Source organism: Hypanus sabinus, chromosome 4, assembly GCF_030144855.1.
Source record: "Hypanus sabinus isolate sHypSab1 chromosome 4, sHypSab1.hap1, whole genome shotgun sequence".
Classification (NCBI taxonomy): domain Eukaryota; kingdom Metazoa; phylum Chordata; class Chondrichthyes; order Myliobatiformes; family Dasyatidae; genus Hypanus; species Hypanus sabinus.
In genome coordinates, this window is record NC_082709.1 from 108,045,771 (window position 1) to 108,063,766 (window position 17,996).

Sequence of the window (17,996 nt, forward strand, 5' to 3'; positions counted from 1 at the left end):
AAATTTCTGTTCTTCTCCACGTCCAGGTCATACAGTGACTGTGGAGAGGAAATTACAGTCCTTCACATTGAACAGGCCAGGATGTGACTCTGGAGAGGTAATTACAATCCTTCACCTTGAACAGCTCATTGAGTGACTGTGGAGAGGATATTACTCTCCTTCACCCAGAACTGGTCAGGGAGTGACAGTGGAGTGGGTATTACTATCCTTCACCCTGAACAGGTCAGGGGGTAACAGTTGATAGCAAATTACAGTCCTTCACCTGAACTGGTCATGATGTGACTGTGGAGAGGAAATTACAGTCCTTCACATTGAACAGGCCAGGGTGTGACTGTGGAGAGGAAATTACAGTCCTTCACCTTGAACAGGTCATGATGTGACTGTGGAGAGGAAATTACAGTCCTTCACATTGAACAGGCCAGGGTGTGACTGTGGAGAGGAAATTACTGTCATTCACCTTGGGCAGGGCACGTTGTGACTGTGGAGAGGAAATTACAGTCCTTCACCTGAAAAGGTCACGATGTGACTGTGGAGACAAAATTACAGTCCTTCACCTTGAACAGCTCATTGAGTGAATGTGGAGTGGAAATTACAGTCCTATACCTTGAACAGCTCATTGAGTGACTGTGGAGTGGAAATTACTGTCCTTCACCTTGAACAGCTCATTGAGTGACTGTGGAGAGGATATTACTATCCTTCACCCTGAACAGATCAAGGAGTGACAGTGGAGTGGGTATTACTATCCTTCACCCTGAACAGGTCAGGGGGTAACAGTTGATAGCAAATTACAGTCCTTCACCTAAACAGGTCAGGGAGTGAGAATGTAGTGGAAATTACTGTCCTTCTACTTGTGCAGGTCAAGTTTTGACTGTAGAGAAGAAATTATTGTCCTTCATCCTGAATACGTCACGGATTGACTGCGGAGAAAAAATTACTCTCCTTCACCCTGACCAGGTCAAGCAGTGAATGTAGACTGGAAATTACTGTCCTTCACCCTTAACAGGTCAGGTAGAAACTGTGGAGAGGAAATTACTCTCCTTCACCCTGAACAGGTCAGGGAGTGACAGTGGAGTGGGCATTACTATCCCTCACCCTGAACAGGTCAAGTAGTGAATGTGGAGAGGAACTTACTCTCCTTCACCTGGAACACATCAGGGAATGACTGTGGAGATGAAGTTATTTTCCTTCACATGAACAGGTTAGTGTGTGACTGTGGAGAAGAAATTACTGTCCTTCATCCTCAATAGCTCATAGATTGAGTGGGGAGAAAAAAATTACTGTTCTTCTTTCTGACCAGGTCATGTAGTGAATGTGGAGAGGGAATTCCTGTCCTTCACCCTGAACAGGTGAGGGAGTGACTGTGGAGAGGAAACTACTGTCCTTCACCCTGACCAGGTCATGTTGTGACTGTGGAGAGGAAATTACTCTCCTTCACCCGGAACAGGTCAGGGAGTGACTGTGTACTATCCTTCACCCTGAACAGGTCAGGGTGTAACAGTTGATAGCAAATTACAGTCTTTCACCTGAACAGGTCAGGGAATGACAGTGGAGAAGAACTTGCTGTCCTTCACCCTGAACAGGTCAGGGTGTAACAGTTGAGAGGAAATTACGGTTCTGCACCCCGAATATGTCAGGCAGTGATTGTGGAGAGGAAACTACTGTCCTTCACATGAACAGGTCCGGGTGTGACTGCGGAGAGGAAATTACAGTCCTTCACCTTCAACAGGTCATTGAGTGACCGTGGAGAAGAAATTACTGTCCTTGACCCTGAAGAGGTCAGAGATAGAACGGGGAGAGGAAATTTCTGTTCTTCTCCACGTCCAGGTCATATAGTGACTGTGGAGATGAAATTACTGTCCACCCTGACCAGGTCACTTTGTGACTGTGGAGAGGAAATTACAGTCCTTCACCTGAACAGGTCATGATGTGACTGTGGAGACGAAATTACAGTCCTTCACATTGAACAGGTCGCGGATTGACTGTGGAGAAGAAATTACTGTCCTTCACCCTGACCAGGTCACGTTGCGACTGCAAAGAGGAGATGACTGTCTTTCACCTTGAACAGGTCAGGGATTGACTCTGCAGAGAAAATTACAGTCCTTCACCCAGAACAAGACATGGTGTGACTGCGGAGAGGAAATTACTGTCCGTCTCCCTGAAAAGATCAGCGTGTAACAGTTGATAGGAAATTACAGTCATTCACCCGAACAGGTCAGGGAGTGACTGTGGAAAGAATATTACTGTTCTTCACACTGAACAGGTCATAGAGTGACTGTGGAGAAGAACTTACTGTCCTTCACCTGGAACAGATCAGGGAATGACTGTGGAGATGAAGTTATTTTCCTTCACATGAACAGGTTAGTGTGTGACTGTGGAGAAGAAATTACTGTCCTTCATCCTCAATAGCTCATTGATTGAGTGGGGAGAAAAAATTACTTTTCTTCATTCTGACCAGGTCATGTAGTGACTGTGGAGAGGGAATTACTTACCTTCACCCTGAACAGATCAGGTAGTGACTGTGGAGAGGAAACTACAGTCCTTCACCTTTAACAGGTCAGGGAGTGACAGTGGAGTGGGTATTACTATCCTTCACCCTGAACAGGTCAGGGGGTAACAGTTGATAGCAAATTACACTCCTTCACCTGAACAGGTCAGGGAGTGAGAGTGTAGTGGAAATTACTGTCCTTCTACTTGTGCAGATCAGGTTTTGACTGTAGAGAAGAAATTATTGTCCTTCATCCTGAATAGGTCATAGATTGACTGGGGAGAAAAAATTACTGTCCTTCACCCTGACCAGGTCAAGCTGTGAATGTGGACTGGAAATTACTGTCCTTCACCCTTAACAGGTCAGGTAGTAACTGTGGAGAGGAAATTACTGTCCTTCACTCTTATGAGGTCATGGAGTGACTGTGGAGAAGAAATTACTGTCCTTCACCCTGACCAGGTCAAGCTGTGAATGTGGACTGGAAATTACTGTCCTTCACCCTTAACAGGTCAGGTAGTAACTGTGGAGAGGAAATTACTGTCCTTCACTCTTAAGATCTCAGGTAGTGACTGTGCAGAGGAAATTACTGTCCTTCACCCTGACCAGGTCATGTTGTGACTCTGGAGAGGAAATTACTATCCCTCACCCTGAACAGGTCAAGTAGTGAATGTGGAGAGGAAATTACTCTCCTTCACCCTTAACAGGTAAGGTTGTGACTGTACAGAGTAAATTACTGTCCTTCAACTTGAACAGCTTAGGGAGTGACTGAGGAGAGGAAATTACTGTCCTTCACCCTGACCAGGTCACGTTGCGACTGCAAAGAGGAGATTACTGTCTTTCACCTTGAACAGGTCAGGGTTTGACTCTGCAGAGATAATTACAGTCCTTCACCCAGAACAAGACATGGTGTGACTGCGGAGAGGAAATTACTGTCCGTCTCCCTGAACAGATCACGGAGTGACTGTGGAAAAGAAATTACTGTCCTTCACCCTGACCAGGTCAAGTTGCGACTGCAAAGAGGAGATTACTGTCTTTCACCTTGAACAGGTCAGGGTTTGACTCTGCAGAGATAATTACAGTCCTTCACCCAGAACAAGACATGGTGTGACTGCGGAGAGGAAATTACTGTCCGTCTCCCTGAACAGATCAGGGTGTAACAGTTGATCGGAAATTACAGTCCTTCACCTGAACAGGTCAGGGAGTGACTGTGGAAAGAATATTACTGTTCTTCACACTGAACAGGTCATAGAGTAACTGTGGAGAAGAACTTACTGTCCTTCACCTGGAACAGATTAGGGAATGACTGTGGAGATGAAGTTATTTTCCTTCACATGAACAGGCTAGTGTGTGACTGTGGAGAAGAAATTACTGTCCTTCATCCTCAATAGCTCATAGATTGAGTGGGAAGAAAAAATTACTGTTCTTCTTTCTGACCAGGTCATGTAGTGAATATGGAGAGGGAATTACTGACCTTCAACCTGAACAGGTCAGGGAGTGACTGTGGAGAGGGAATTACTGTCCTTCACCCTGAACAGGTCAGGTAGTGACTGTGGAGAGGAAACTACTGTCCTTCACCCTGACCAGGTCATGTTGTGACTGTGGAGAGGAAATTACAGTCCTTCACCTTTAACAGGACACGGTGTGACTGTCGAGAGGAAATTACTCTCCTTCACCCGGAACAGGTCAGGGAGTGACAGTGGAGAGGATATTACTACCCTTAACCCTGAACAGGTCAGGGTGTAACAGCTGAGAGGAAATTACTGTTCTGCACCCCGAATATGTCAGGCAGTGACTGTGGAGAGGAAACTACTGTCCTTCACATGAACAGGTCCGGGTGTGTCTGCGGAGAGGAAATTACAGTCCTTCACCTTGAACAGGTCAGGGAGTGACCATGGAGAAGAAATTACTGTCCTTGACCCTAAAAAGGTCATAGATTGAATGGTGAGAGGAAATTTCTGTTCTTCTCCCCGTCCAGGTCATACAGTGGCTGTGGAGAGGAAATTACAGTCCTTGACATTGAACAGGCCAGGGTGTGACTGTGGAGAGGAAATTACAGTCCTTCACCTTGAACAGGTCATGATGTGACTGTGGAGAGGAAATTACAGTCCTTCACATTGAACAGGCCAGGGTGTGACTCTGGAGAGGTAATTACAGTCCTTCACCTTGAACAGCTCATTGAGTGACTGTGGAGAGGATATTACTCTCCTTCACCCAGAACAGGTCAGGGAGTGACAGTGGAGTGGGTATTACTATCCTTCACCCTGAACAGGTCAGGGGCAACAGTTGATAGCAAATTACAGTCCGTCACCTGAACAGGTCAGGGAGTGAGAGTGCAGTGGAAATTACTGTCCTTCTCCTTGTGCAGATCAGGTTTTGACTGTAGAGAAGAAATTATTGTCCTTCATCCTGAATAGGTCATAGATTGACTGGGGAGAAAAAATTACTGTCCTTCACCCTGACCAGGTCAAGCTGTGAATGTGGACTGGAAATTACTGTCCTTCACCCTTAACAGGTCCTGGTGTGACTGTGGAGAGGAAATTACATTCCTTCACCTTCAACAGGTCATTGAGTGACCGTGGAGAAGAAATTACTGTCCTTGACCCTAAAAAGGTCAGAGATAGAATGGGGAGAGGAAATATCTGTTCTTCTCCCCGTCCAGGTCATACAGTGACTGTGGAGATGAAATTACTGTCCACCCTGACCAGGTCACTTTGTGACTGTGGAGAGGAAATTACAGTCCTTCACCTGAACAGGTCATGATGTGACTGTGGAGAGGAAATTACAGTCCTTCACATTGAACAGGTCGCGGATTGACTGTGGAGAAGAAATTACTGTCCTTCACCCTGACCAGGTCACGTTGCGACTGCAAAGAGGAGATTACTGTCTTTCACCTTGAACAGGTCAGGGATTGACTCTGCAGAGAAAATTACAGTCCTTCACCCAGAACAAGACACGGTGTGACTGCGGAGAGGAAATTACTGTCCGTCTCCCTGAAAAGATCAGGGTGTAACAGTTGATAGGAAATTACAGTCATTCACCCGAACTGGTCAGGGAGTGACTGTGGAAAGAATATTACTGTTCTTCACACTGAACAGGTCATAGAGTGACTGTGGAGAAGAACTTACTCTCCTTCACCTGGAACACATCAGGGAATGACTGTGGAGATGAAGTTATTTTCCTTCACATGAACAGGTTAGTGTGAGACTGTGGAGAAGAAATTACTGTCCTGCATCCTCAATAGCTCATTGATTGAGTGGGGAGAAAAAATTACTGTTCTTCTTTCTGACCAGGTCATGTAGTGAATGTGGAGAGGAAATTACTGACCTTCACCCTGACCAGGTCATGTTGTGACTGTGGAGAGGAAATTACAGTCCTTCACCTTTAACTGGACACGGTGTGACTGTCGAGAGGAAATTACTCTCCTTCACCCGGAACAGGTCAGGGAGTGACAGTGGAGAGGATATTACTACCCTTAACCCTGAACAGGTCAGGGTGTAACAGTTGAGAGGAAATTACTGTTCTGCACCCCGAATATGTCAGGCAGTGACTGTGGAGAGGAAACTACTGTCCTTCACATGAACAGGTCCGGCTGTGTCTGCGGAGAGGAAATTACAGTCCTTCACCTTGAACAGGTCAGGGAGTGACCATGGAGAAGAAATTACTGTCCTTGACCCTAAAAAGGTCATAGATTGAATGGTGAGAGGAAATTTCTGTTCTTCTCCCCGTCCAGGTCATACAGTGGCTGTGGAGAGGAAATTACAGTCCTTGACATTGAACAGGCCAGGGTGTGACTGTGGAGAGGAAATTACAGTCCTTCACCTTGAACAGGTCATGATGTGACTGTGGAGAGGAAATTACAGTCCTTCACATTGAACAGGCCAGGGTGTGACTCTGGAGAGGTAATTACAGTCCTTCACCTTGAACAGCTCATTGAGTGACTGTGGAGAGGATATTACTCTCCTTCACCCAGAACAGGTCAGGGAGTGACAGTGGAGTGGGTATTACTATCCTTCACCCTGAACAGGTCAGGGGGTAACAGTTGATAGCAAATTACAGTCCTTCACCTGAACAGGTCAGGGAGTGAGAGTGCAGTGGAAATTACTGTCCTTCTCCTTGTGCAGATCAGGTTTTGACTGTAGAGAAGAAATTATTGTCCTTCATCCTGAATAGGTCATAGATTGACTGGGGAGAAAAAATTACTGTCCTTCACCCTGACCAGGTCAAGCTGTGAATGTGGACTGGAAATTACTGTCCTTCACCCTTAACAGGTCCGGGTGTGACTGTGGAGAGGAAATTACATTCCTTCACCTTCAACAGGTCATTGAGTGACCGTGGAGAAGAAATTACTGTCCTTGACCCTAAAAAGGTCAGAGATAGAATGGGGAGAGGAAATATCTGTTCTTCTCCCCGTCCAGGTCATACAGTGACTGTGGAGATGAAATTACTGTCCACCCTGACCAGGTCACTTTGTGACTGTGGAGAGGAAATTACAGTCCTTCACCTGAACAGGTCATGATGTGACTGTGGAGAGGAAATTACAGTCCTTCACATTGAACAGGTCGCGGATTGACTGTGGAGAAGAAATTACTGTCCTTCACCCTGACCAGGTCACGTTGCGACTGCAAAGAGGAGATGACTGTCTTTCACCTTGAACAGGTCAGGGATTGACTCTGCAGAGAAAATTACAGTCCTTCACCCAGAACAAGACACGGTGTGACTGCGGAGAGGAAATTACTGTCCGTCTCCCTGAAAAGATCAGGGTGTAACAGTTGATAGGAAATTACAGTCATTCACCCGAACAGGTCAGGGAGTGACTGTGGAAAGAATATTACTGTTCTTCACACTGAACAGGTCATAGAGTGACTGTGGAGAAGAACTTACTCTCCTTCACCTGGAACACATCAGGGAATGACTGTGGAGATGAAGTTATTTTCCTTCACATGAACAGGTTAGTGTGTGACTGTGGAGAAGAAATTACTGTCCTTCATCCTCAATAGTTCATTGATTGAGTGGGGAGAAAAAATTACTGTTCTTCTTTCTGACCAGGTCATGTAGTGAATGTGGAGAGGAAATTACTGTCCTTCTCCCTGACCAGGTCATGTTGTGAATGTGGAGAGGGAATTACTGACCTTCACCCTGAACAGATCAGGTAGTTACTGTGGAGAGGAAACTACTGTCCTTCACCCTGACCAGGTCATGTTGTGACTGTGGAGAGGAAATTACAGTCCTTCACCTTTAACAGGACACGGTGTGACTGTCGAGAGGAAATTACTGTCCTTCACCCGGAACAGGTCAGGGAGTGACAGTGGAGAGGATATTACTACCCTTAACCCTGAACAGGTCAGGGTGTAACAGCTGAGAGGAAATTACTGTTCTGCACCCCGAATATGTCAGGCAGTGACTGTGGAGAGGAAACTACTGTCCTTCACATGAACAGGTCCGGGTGTGTCTGCGGAGAGGAAATTACAGTCCTTCACCTTGAACAGGTCAGGGAGTGACCATGGAGAAGAAATTACTGTCCTTGACCCTAAAAAGGTCATAGATTGAATGGTGAGAGGAAATTTCTGTTCTTCTCCCCGTCCAGGTCATACAGTGGCTGTGGAGAGGAAATTACAGTCCTTCACATTGAACAGGCCAGGGTGTGACTCTGGAGAGGTAATTACAGTCCTTCACCTTGAACAGCTCATTGAGTGACTGTGGAGAGGATATTACTCTCCTTCACCCAGAACAGGTCAGGGAGTGACAGTGGAGTGGGTATTACTATCCTTCACCCTGAACAGGTCAGGGGGTAACAGTTGATAGCAAATTACAGTCCTTCACCTGAACAGGTCAGGGAGTGAGAGTGCAGTGGAAATTACTGTCCTTCTCCTTGTGCAGATCAGGTTTTGACTGTAGAGAAGAAATTATTGTCCTTCATCCTGAATAGGTCATAGATTGACTGGGGAGAAAAAATTACTGTCCTTCACCCTGACCAGGTCAAGCTGTGAATGTGGACTGGAAATTACTGTCCTTCACCCTTAACAGGTCAGGTAGTAACTGTGGAGAGGAAATTACTGTCCTTCACTCTTAAGAGGTCAGGTAGTGACTGTGCAGAGGAAATTATTGTCCTTCCCCGTTAACAGGTCAGGTAGTAACTATGGAGAGGAAATTACTGTCCTTCACCCTGATCAGGTCATAGATTGACTGTGCAGAGGAAATTACAGTCCTTCACCTTGAACAGGTCAGGGAGTGACAGTGGAGTGGGTATTACTATCCTTCACCCTGAACAGGTCAGGGGGTAACAGTTGATAGCAAATTACAGTCCTTCACCTGAACAGGTCAGGGAGTGAGAGTGCAGTGGAAATTACTGTCCTTCTCCTTGTGCAGATCAGGTTTTGACTGTAGAGAAGAAATTATTGTCCTTCATCCTGAATAGGTCATAGATTGACTGGGGAGAAAAAATTACTGTCCTTCACCCTGACCAGGTCAAGCTGTGAATGTGGACTGGAAATTACTGTCCTTCACCCTTAACAGGTCCGGGTGTGACTGTGGAGAGGAAATTACATTCCTTCACCTTCAACAGGTCATTGAGTGACCGTGGAGAAGAAATTACTGTCCTTGACCCTAAAAAGGTCAGAGATAGAATGGGGAGAGGAAATATCTGTTCTTCTCCCCGTCCAGGTCATACAGTGACTGTGGAGATGAAATTACTGTCCACCCTGACCAGGTCACTTTGTGACTGTGGAGAGGAAATTACAGTCCTTCACCTGAACAGGTCATGATGTGACTGTGGAGAGGAAATTACAGTCCTTCACATTGAACAGGTCGCGGATTGACTGTGGAGAAGAAATTACTGTCCTTCACCCTGACCAGGTCACGTTGCGACTGCAAAGAGGAGATGACTGTCTTTCACCTTGAACAGGTCAGGGATTGACTCTGCAGAGAAAATTACAGTCCTTCACCCAGAACAAGACACGGTGTGACTGCGGAGAGGAAATTACTGTCCGTCTCCCTGAAAAGATCAGGGTGTAACAGTTGATAGGAAATTACAGTCATTCACCCGAACAGGTCAGGGAGTGACTGTGGAAAGAATATTACTGTTCTTCACACTGAACAGGTCATAGAGTGACTGTGGAGAAGAACTTACTCTCCTTCACCTGGAACACATCAGGGAATGACTGTGGAGATGAAGTTATTTTCCTTCACATGAACAGGTTAGTGTGTGACTGTGGAGAAGAAATTACTGTCCTTCATCCTCAATAGTTCATTGATTGAGTGGGGAGAAAAAATTACTGTTCTTCTTTCTGACCAGGTCATGTAGTGAATGTGGAGAGGAAATTACTGTCCTTCTCCCTGACCAGGTCATGTTGTGAATGTGGAGAGGGAATTACTGACCTTCACCCTGAACAGATCAGGTAGTTACTGTGGAGAGGAAACTACTGTCCTTCACCCTGACCAGGTCATGTTGTGACTGTGGAGAGGAAATTACAGTCCTTCACCTTTAACAGGACACGGTGTGACTGTCGAGAGGAAATTACTGTCCTTCACCCGGAACAGGTCAGGGAGTGACAGTGGAGAGGATATTACTACCCTTAACCCTGAACAGGTCAGGGTGTAACAGCTGAGAGGAAATTACTGTTCTGCACCCCGAATATGTCAGGCAGTGACTGTGGAGAGGAAACTACTGTCCTTCACATGAACAGGTCCGGGTGTGTCTGCGGAGAGGAAATTACAGTCCTTCACCTTGAACAGGTCAGGGAGTGACCATGGAGAAGAAATTACTGTCCTTGACCCTAAAAAGGTCATAGATTGAATGGTGAGAGGAAATTTCTGTTCTTCTCCCCGTCCAGGTCATACAGTGGCTGTGGAGAGGAAATTACAGTCCTTCACATTGAACAGGCCAGGGTGTGACTCTGGAGAGGTAATTACAGTCCTTCACCTTGAACAGCTCATTGAGTGACTGTGGAGAGGATATTACTCTCCTTCACCCAGAACAGGTCAGGGAGTGACAGTGGAGTGGGTATTACTATCCTTCACCCTGAACAGGTCAGGGGGTAACAGTTGATAGCAAATTACAGTCCTTCACCTGAACAGGTCAGGGAGTGAGAGTGCAGTGGAAATTACTGTCCTTCTCCTTGTGCAGATCAGGTTTTGACTGTAGAGAAGAAATTATTGTCCTTCATCCTGAATAGGTCATAGATTGACTGGGGAGAAAAAATTACTGTCCTTCACCCTGACCAGGTCAAGCTGTGAATGTGGACTGGAAATTACTGTCCTTCACCCTTAACAGGTCAGGTAGTAACTGTGGAGAGGAAATTACTGTCCTTCACTCTTAAGAGGTCAGGTAGTGACTGTGCAGAGGAAATTATTGTCCTTCCCCGTTAACAGGTCAGGTAGTAACTATGGAGAGGAAATTACTGTCCTTCACCCTGAACAGGTCATAGATTGACTGTGCAGAGGAAATTACAGTCCTTCACCTTGAACAGGTCAGGGAGTGACAGTGGAGTGGGTATTACTATCCTTCACCCTGAACAGGTCAGGGGGTAACAGTTGATAGCAAATTACAGTCCTTCACCTGAACAGGTCAGGGAGTGAGAGTGCAGTGGAAATTACTGTCCTTCTCCTTGTGCAGATCAGGTTTTGACTGTAGAGAAGAAATTATTGTCCTTCATCCTGAATAGGTCATAGATTGACTGGGGAGAAAAAATTACTGTCCTTCACCCTGACCAGGTCAAGCTGTGAATGTGGACTGGAAATTACTGTCCTTCACCCTTAACAGGTCCGGGTGTGACTGTGGAGAGGAAATTACATTCCTTCACCTTCAACAGGTCATTGAGTGACCGTGGAGAAGAAATTACTGTCCTTGACCCTAAAAAGGTCAGAGATAGAATGGGGAGAGGAAATATCTGTTCTTCTCCCCGTCCAGGTCATACAGTGACTGTGGAGATGAAATTACTGTCCACCCTGACCAGGTCACTTTGTGACTGTGGAGAGGAAATTACAGTCCTTCACCTGAACAGGTCATGATGTGACTGTGGAGAGGAAATTACAGTCCTTCACATTGAACAGGTCGCGGATTGACTGTGGAGAAGAAATTACTGTCCTTCACCCTGACCAGGTCACGTTGCGACTGCAAAGAGGAGATGACTGTCTTTCACCTTGAACAGGTCAGGGATTGACTCTGCAGAGAAAATTACAGTCCTTCACCCAGAACAAGACACGGTGTGACTGCGGAGAGGAAATTACTGTCCGTCTCCCTGAAAAGATCAGGGTGTAACAGTTGATAGGAAATTACAGTCATTCACCCGAACAGGTCAGGGAGTGACTGTGGAAAGAATATTACTGTTCTTCACACTGAACAGGTCATAGAGTGACTGTGGAGAAGAACTTACTCTCCTTCACCTGGAACACATCAGGGAATGACTGTGGAGATGAAGTTATTTTCCTTCACATGAACAGGTTAGTGTGTGACTGTGGAGAAGAAATTACTGTCCTTCATCCTCAATAGTTCATTGATTGAGTGGGGAGAAAAAATTACTGTTCTTCTTTCTGACCAGGTCATGTAGTGAATGTGGAGAGGAAATTACTGTCCTTCTCCCTGACCAGGTCATGTTGTGAATGTGGAGAGGGAATTACTGACCTTCACCCTGAACAGATCAGGTAGTTACTGTGGAGAGGAAACTACTGTCCTTCACCCTGACCAGGTCATGTTGTGACTGTGGAGAGGAAATTACAGTCCTTCACCTTTAACAGGACACGGTGTGACTGTCGAGAGGAAATTACTGTCCTTCACCCGGAACAGGTCAGGGAGTGACAGTGGAGAGGATATTACTACCCTTAACCCTGAACAGGTCAGGGTGTAACAGCTGAGAGGAAATTACTGTTCTGCACCCCGAATATGTCAGGCAGTGACTGTGGAGAGGAAACTACTGTCCTTCACATGAACAGGTCCGGGTGTGTCTGCGGAGAGGAAATTACAGTCCTTCACCTTGAACAGGTCAGGGAGTGACCATGGAGAAGAAATTACTGTCCTTGACCCTAAAAAGGTCATAGATTGAATGGTGAGAGGAAATTTCTGTTCTTCTCCCCGTCCAGGTCATACAGTGGCTGTGGAGAGGAAATTACAGTCCTTGACATTGAACAGGCCAGGGTGTGACTGTGGAGAGGAAATTACAGTCCTTCACCTTGAACAGGTCATGATGTGACTGTGGAGAGGAAATTACAGTCCTTCACATTGAACAGGCCAGGGTGTGACTCTGGAGAGGTAATTACAGTCCTTCACCTTGAACAGCTCATTGAGTGACTGTGGAGAGGATATTACTCTCCTTCACCCAGAACAGGTCAGGGAGTGACAGTGGAGTGGGTATTACTATCCTTCACCCTGAACAGGTCAGGGGGTAACAGTTGATAGCAAATTACAGTCCTTCACCTGAACAGGTCAGGGAGTGAGAGTGCAGTGGAAATTACTGTCCTTCTCCTTGTGCAGATCAGGTTTTGACTGTAGAGAAGAAATTATTGTCCTTCATCCTGAATAGGTCATAGATTGACTGGGGAGAAAAAATTACTGTCCTTCACCCTGACCAGGTCAAGCTGTGAATGTGGACTGGAAATTACTGTCCTTCACCCTTAACAGGTCAGGTAGTAACTGTGGAGAGGAAATTACTGTCCTTCACTCTTAAGAGGTCAGGTAGTGACTGTGCAGAGGAAATTATTGTCCTTCCCCGTTAACAGGTCAGGTAGTAACTATGGAGAGGAAATTACTGTCCTTCACCCTGAACAGGTCATAGATTGACTGTGCAGAGGAAATTACAGTCCTTCACCTTGAACAGGTCAGGGAGTGACCGTGGAGAAGAAATTACTGTCCTTGACCCTAAAAACGTCATAGATTGAATGGTGAGAGGAAATTTCTGTTCTTCTCCCCGTCCAGGTCATACAGTGGCTGGGGAGATGAAATTACTGTCCTTCACCTGAACAGGTCATGATGTGACTGTGGAGAGGAAATTACAGTCCTTGACATTGAACAGGCCAGGGTGTGACTGTGGAGAGGAAATTACAGTCCTTCACCTTGAACAGGTCATGATGTGACTGTGGAGAGGAAACTACAGTCCTTCACGTTGAACAGCTCATTGAGTGAATGTGGAGTGGAAATCACAGTCCTTCACCTTGAACAGCTCATTGAGTGACTGTGGAGAGGATATTGCTCTCCTTCACCCTGAACAGGTCAGGGGGTAACAGTTGATAGCAAATTACAGTCCTTCACCTGAACAGGTCAGGGAGTGGAAATTACTGTCCTTCTCCTTGTGCAGATCAGGTTTTGACTGTAGAGAAGAAATTATTGTCCTTCATCCTGAATAGGTCATAGATTGACTGGGGAGAAAAAATTACTGTCTTTCACCCTGACCAGGTCAAGCTGTGAATGTGGACTGGAAATTACTGTCCTTCACCCTTAACAGGTCAGGTAGTAACTGTGGAGAGGAAATTACTGTCCTTCACCCTGAACAGGTCATAGATTGACTGTGCAGAGGAAATTACAGTCCTTCCCCGTTAACAGGTCAGGTAGTAACTATGGAGAGGAAATTACTATCCCTCACCCTGAACAGGTCAAGTAGTGAATGTGGAGAGGAAGTTACTGTCCTTCACCCTTAACAGGTCACGTAGCGACTGTGGAGAGGAAATTACTCTCCTTCACCCTGACCAGGTCACGTTGTGACTGTGGAGAGGAAATCACTGTCCTTCACCCTTAACAGGTCAGGGAGTGACTGTGGAGAGGAAATTACTGTCCTTCAACTTGAACAGCTTAAGGCGTGACTGTGGAGAAGAAATTACAGTCCTTCACCCTGACCAGGTCACGGAGTGACTGTGGAGAAGAAATTACTGTTCTTCACCCTGACCAGGTCACGTTGCGACTGCAAAGAGGAGATTACTGTCTTTCACCTTGAACAGGTCAGGGAGTGACCGTGGAGAAGACATTACTGTCCTTGACCCTAAGAAGGTCATAGATTGAATGGGGAGAGGAAATTTCTGTTCTTCTCCCCGTCCAGGTCATACAGTGACTGTGGAGATGAAATTGCTGTCCTTCACCCTGACCAGGTCACGTTGTGACTGTGAAGAGGAGATTACTGTCGTTCACCTTGAACAGGTCAGGGTTTGACTCTGGAGAGGAAATTACAGCCCTTCACCCAGAACAAGACACGGTGTGACTGTGGAGAGGAAATTACTGTCCGTCTCCCTGAACAAATCAGGGTGTAACAGTTGATAGGAAATTACTGTCCTTCATCCTCAATAGGTCATAGATTGAGTGGGGAGGGAAAATTACTGTTCTTCATCCTGAACAGGTCAGGTAGTGACTGAGGAGAGGAAACTACTGTCCTTCACCCTGAACAGGTCATAGATTGACTGTGGAGAGGAAAATACAGTCCTTAACCCTGAACAGGTCACGGAGTGACTGTGGAGAAGAAATTACTGTCCTTCACCCTGACCAGGTCACGTTGTGACTGTGTAGAGGAGATTACTGTCGTTCACCTTGAACAGGTCAGGGTTTGACTCTAGAGATGAAATTACTGTCCTTCACCCTGACCAGGTCACTTTGTGACTGTGGAGAGGAAATTACAGTCCTTCACGTTGAACAGGCCAGGGTTTGACTGTGGAGAGGAAATTACAGTCCTTCACCTTGAACAGGTCAGGGTATGACTGTGGAGAGGCAATTACAGTCCTCCACCTTCAACAGCTCATTGAGTGAATGTTGAGTGGAAATTACTGTCCTTCACCTGGAACAGCTCATTGAGTGTCTGTGGAGAGGAATTTACTCTCCTTCACCCTGAACTTGTCAGGTTGTAAATGTGGAGAGGAAATTACGATCCTTCACCTTGAACAGTTCACGGTCTGACTGTGGAGAGGAAATTACTGTCCTTCACCTTCAACAGGTCAGGGTGTGACTGCGGAGAGGAAATTACTGTCCTTCACCCTGACCAGCTCAAGCAGTGAATGTGGAGAGGAAATTACTGTCCTTCACCCTTAACAGGTCAGGTAGTAACTGTGGAGAGGAAATTACTGTCCTTCACCCTTAACAGGTCAGGTAGTGACTGTGGAGAGGAAAATACTGTCCTTCACCCTTAACAGTTCAGGTAGGAACTGTGGAGAGGAAATTACTGTCCTTCACTCTTAACAGGTCAGGTAGTGACTGTGCAGATGAAATTACTGTCCTTCAGCTTGAACAGGTCATAGAGTGACTGCGGGGAGGAAATTACAGTCCTTCAACCTGAACAGTTCACGGAGTGACTGTAGAGAAGAAATTACTGTCCTTCACCCTGTCCAGGTCACGTTGTGACTGTGTAGAGGAGATTACTGTCGTTCACCTTGAACAGGTCAGGGTTTGACTCTGGAGAGGAAATTACAGCCCTTCACCCAGAACAAGACACGGTGTGACTGTGGAGAGGAAATTACTGTCCGTCTCCCTGAACAAATCAGGGTGTAACAGTTGATAGGAAATTACTGTCCTTCATCCTCAATAGGTCATAGATTGAGTGGGGAGGGAAAATTACTGTTCTTCATCCTGAACAGGTCAGGTAGTGACTGAGGAGAGGAAACTACTGTCCTTCACCCTGAACAGGTCAGTTAGTGACTGTGGAGAGGAAATTACGGTCCTTCACCTTGAGCAGCTCATTGATTGACTGTGGAGAGGAAACTACTGTCCTTCACCCTGAACAGGTCAGGGGTGACAGTGGAGAGGATATTACTATCCTTCACCCTGAACACGTCAGGGTGTAACAGTTGATAGCAAATTAGAGCCCTTCACCTGAACAGGTCAACGAGTGACAGTAGAGAAGAACTTACTGTCCTTCACCCTGAACAGGTCAGGGTGTAACAATTGATAGCAAATTTCTGTTCTGCAACCCGAATATGTCAGGTAGTAACTGTGGAGAGGAAATTACAGTCCTTCACCTGAGCAGGTCCGGGTGTGACTGTGGAGAGGAAATCACTGTCCATCAACTGAAAATGTCAGGGTCTGCTGAGAAGAGGAAATTACTGACCTTCACACTGAACATGTCAGAATGTGTCTGTGGGGAGGAAATTTCAGTCCGTCACCTGAACAGGTCAGGGTCTGCTGTGGAGTGGAAATTACTGTCCTTCACCCTGAACAGGTCAGGGTCTGACTGCGGAGAAGAAATTACAGTTCTTCACCTTGAACAGCTCATTGAATGACTGTGGAGAGGAAATTACTGTCCTTCACCCTGAACAGGTCAGTGTCTGACTGCGCAGAGGAAATTACAGTTCTTCACCTTTAACAGCTCATTGAATGACTGTGGAGAAGAAATTACTGTCCTTCACCCTGACCAGGTCCTGTGGTGACTGTGGAGCGGAAATTACTATCCTTCACCCTGAACAGGTCAGGGGGTAACAGTTGATAGCAAATTACAGTCCTTCACCTGAACAGGTCAGGGAGTGAGAGTGTAGTGGAAATTACTGACCTTCTCCTTGTGCAGGTCAGGTTTTGACTGTAGAGAAGAAATTATTGTCCTTCATTCTGAATAGGTCATCGATTGACTGGGGAGAAAAAATTACTGTCCTTCACCCTGACCAAGCAGTGAATGTGGACTGGAAATTACTCTCCTTCACTCTTAACAGATCAGGTAGTAACTGTGGAGAGGAAATTACAGTCCTTAACCCTGAACAGGTCACGGAGTGACTGTGGAGAAGAAATTACTGTCCTTCACCCTGCCCAGGGCACGTTGTGACTGTGGAGAGGAAATTACAGTCCTTCAGGTTGAACAGGCCAGGGTGTGACTGTGGAGAGGAAATTACAGTTCTTCACCTTGAACAGGTCAGGGTGTGACTGTTTAGAGGAAATTAGTGACCTTCATCTTGAACAGCTCATTGAGTGACTGTGGAGAGGAAATTACTATCCTTCACCCTGACCAGGTCCTGTTGTGACTGTGGAGAGGAAATTACTCTCCTTCACCCTGAACAGGTCAGGGAGTGACAGTGGAGTGGGTATTACTATCCTTCACCCTGTACAGGTCAGGGAGTAACAGTTGATAGCAAATTACATTCTTCACCTGAACAGGTCAATGAGTGAGAGTGTAGTGGAAATTACTGTCCTTCAGCTTGAGCAGGTCAGGTTTTGACTGTAGAGAAGAAATTATTGTCCTTCATCCTGAATAGGTCATAGATTGACTGGGAAGAAAAAATTACTCTCCTTCACCCTGACCAGGTCAAGTAGTGAATGTGGAGAGGAAATTACTGTCCTTCCCCCTTAACAGGTCAGCTAGTAACTGTGGAGAGGAAATTACTGTCCTTCACCCTGAACAGTTCATAGATTGACTGTGGAGAGGAAAATACAGTCCTTAACCCTGAACAGGTCACGGAGTGACTGTGGAGAAGAAATTACTGTCCTTCACCCTGACCAGGTCACGTTGTGACTGTGTAGAGGAGATTACTGTCGTTCACCTTGAACAGGTCAGGGTTTGACTCTAGAGAGGAAATTACAGTCCTTCACCCAGAACAAGACACGTTGTGACTGAGGAGAGGAAAT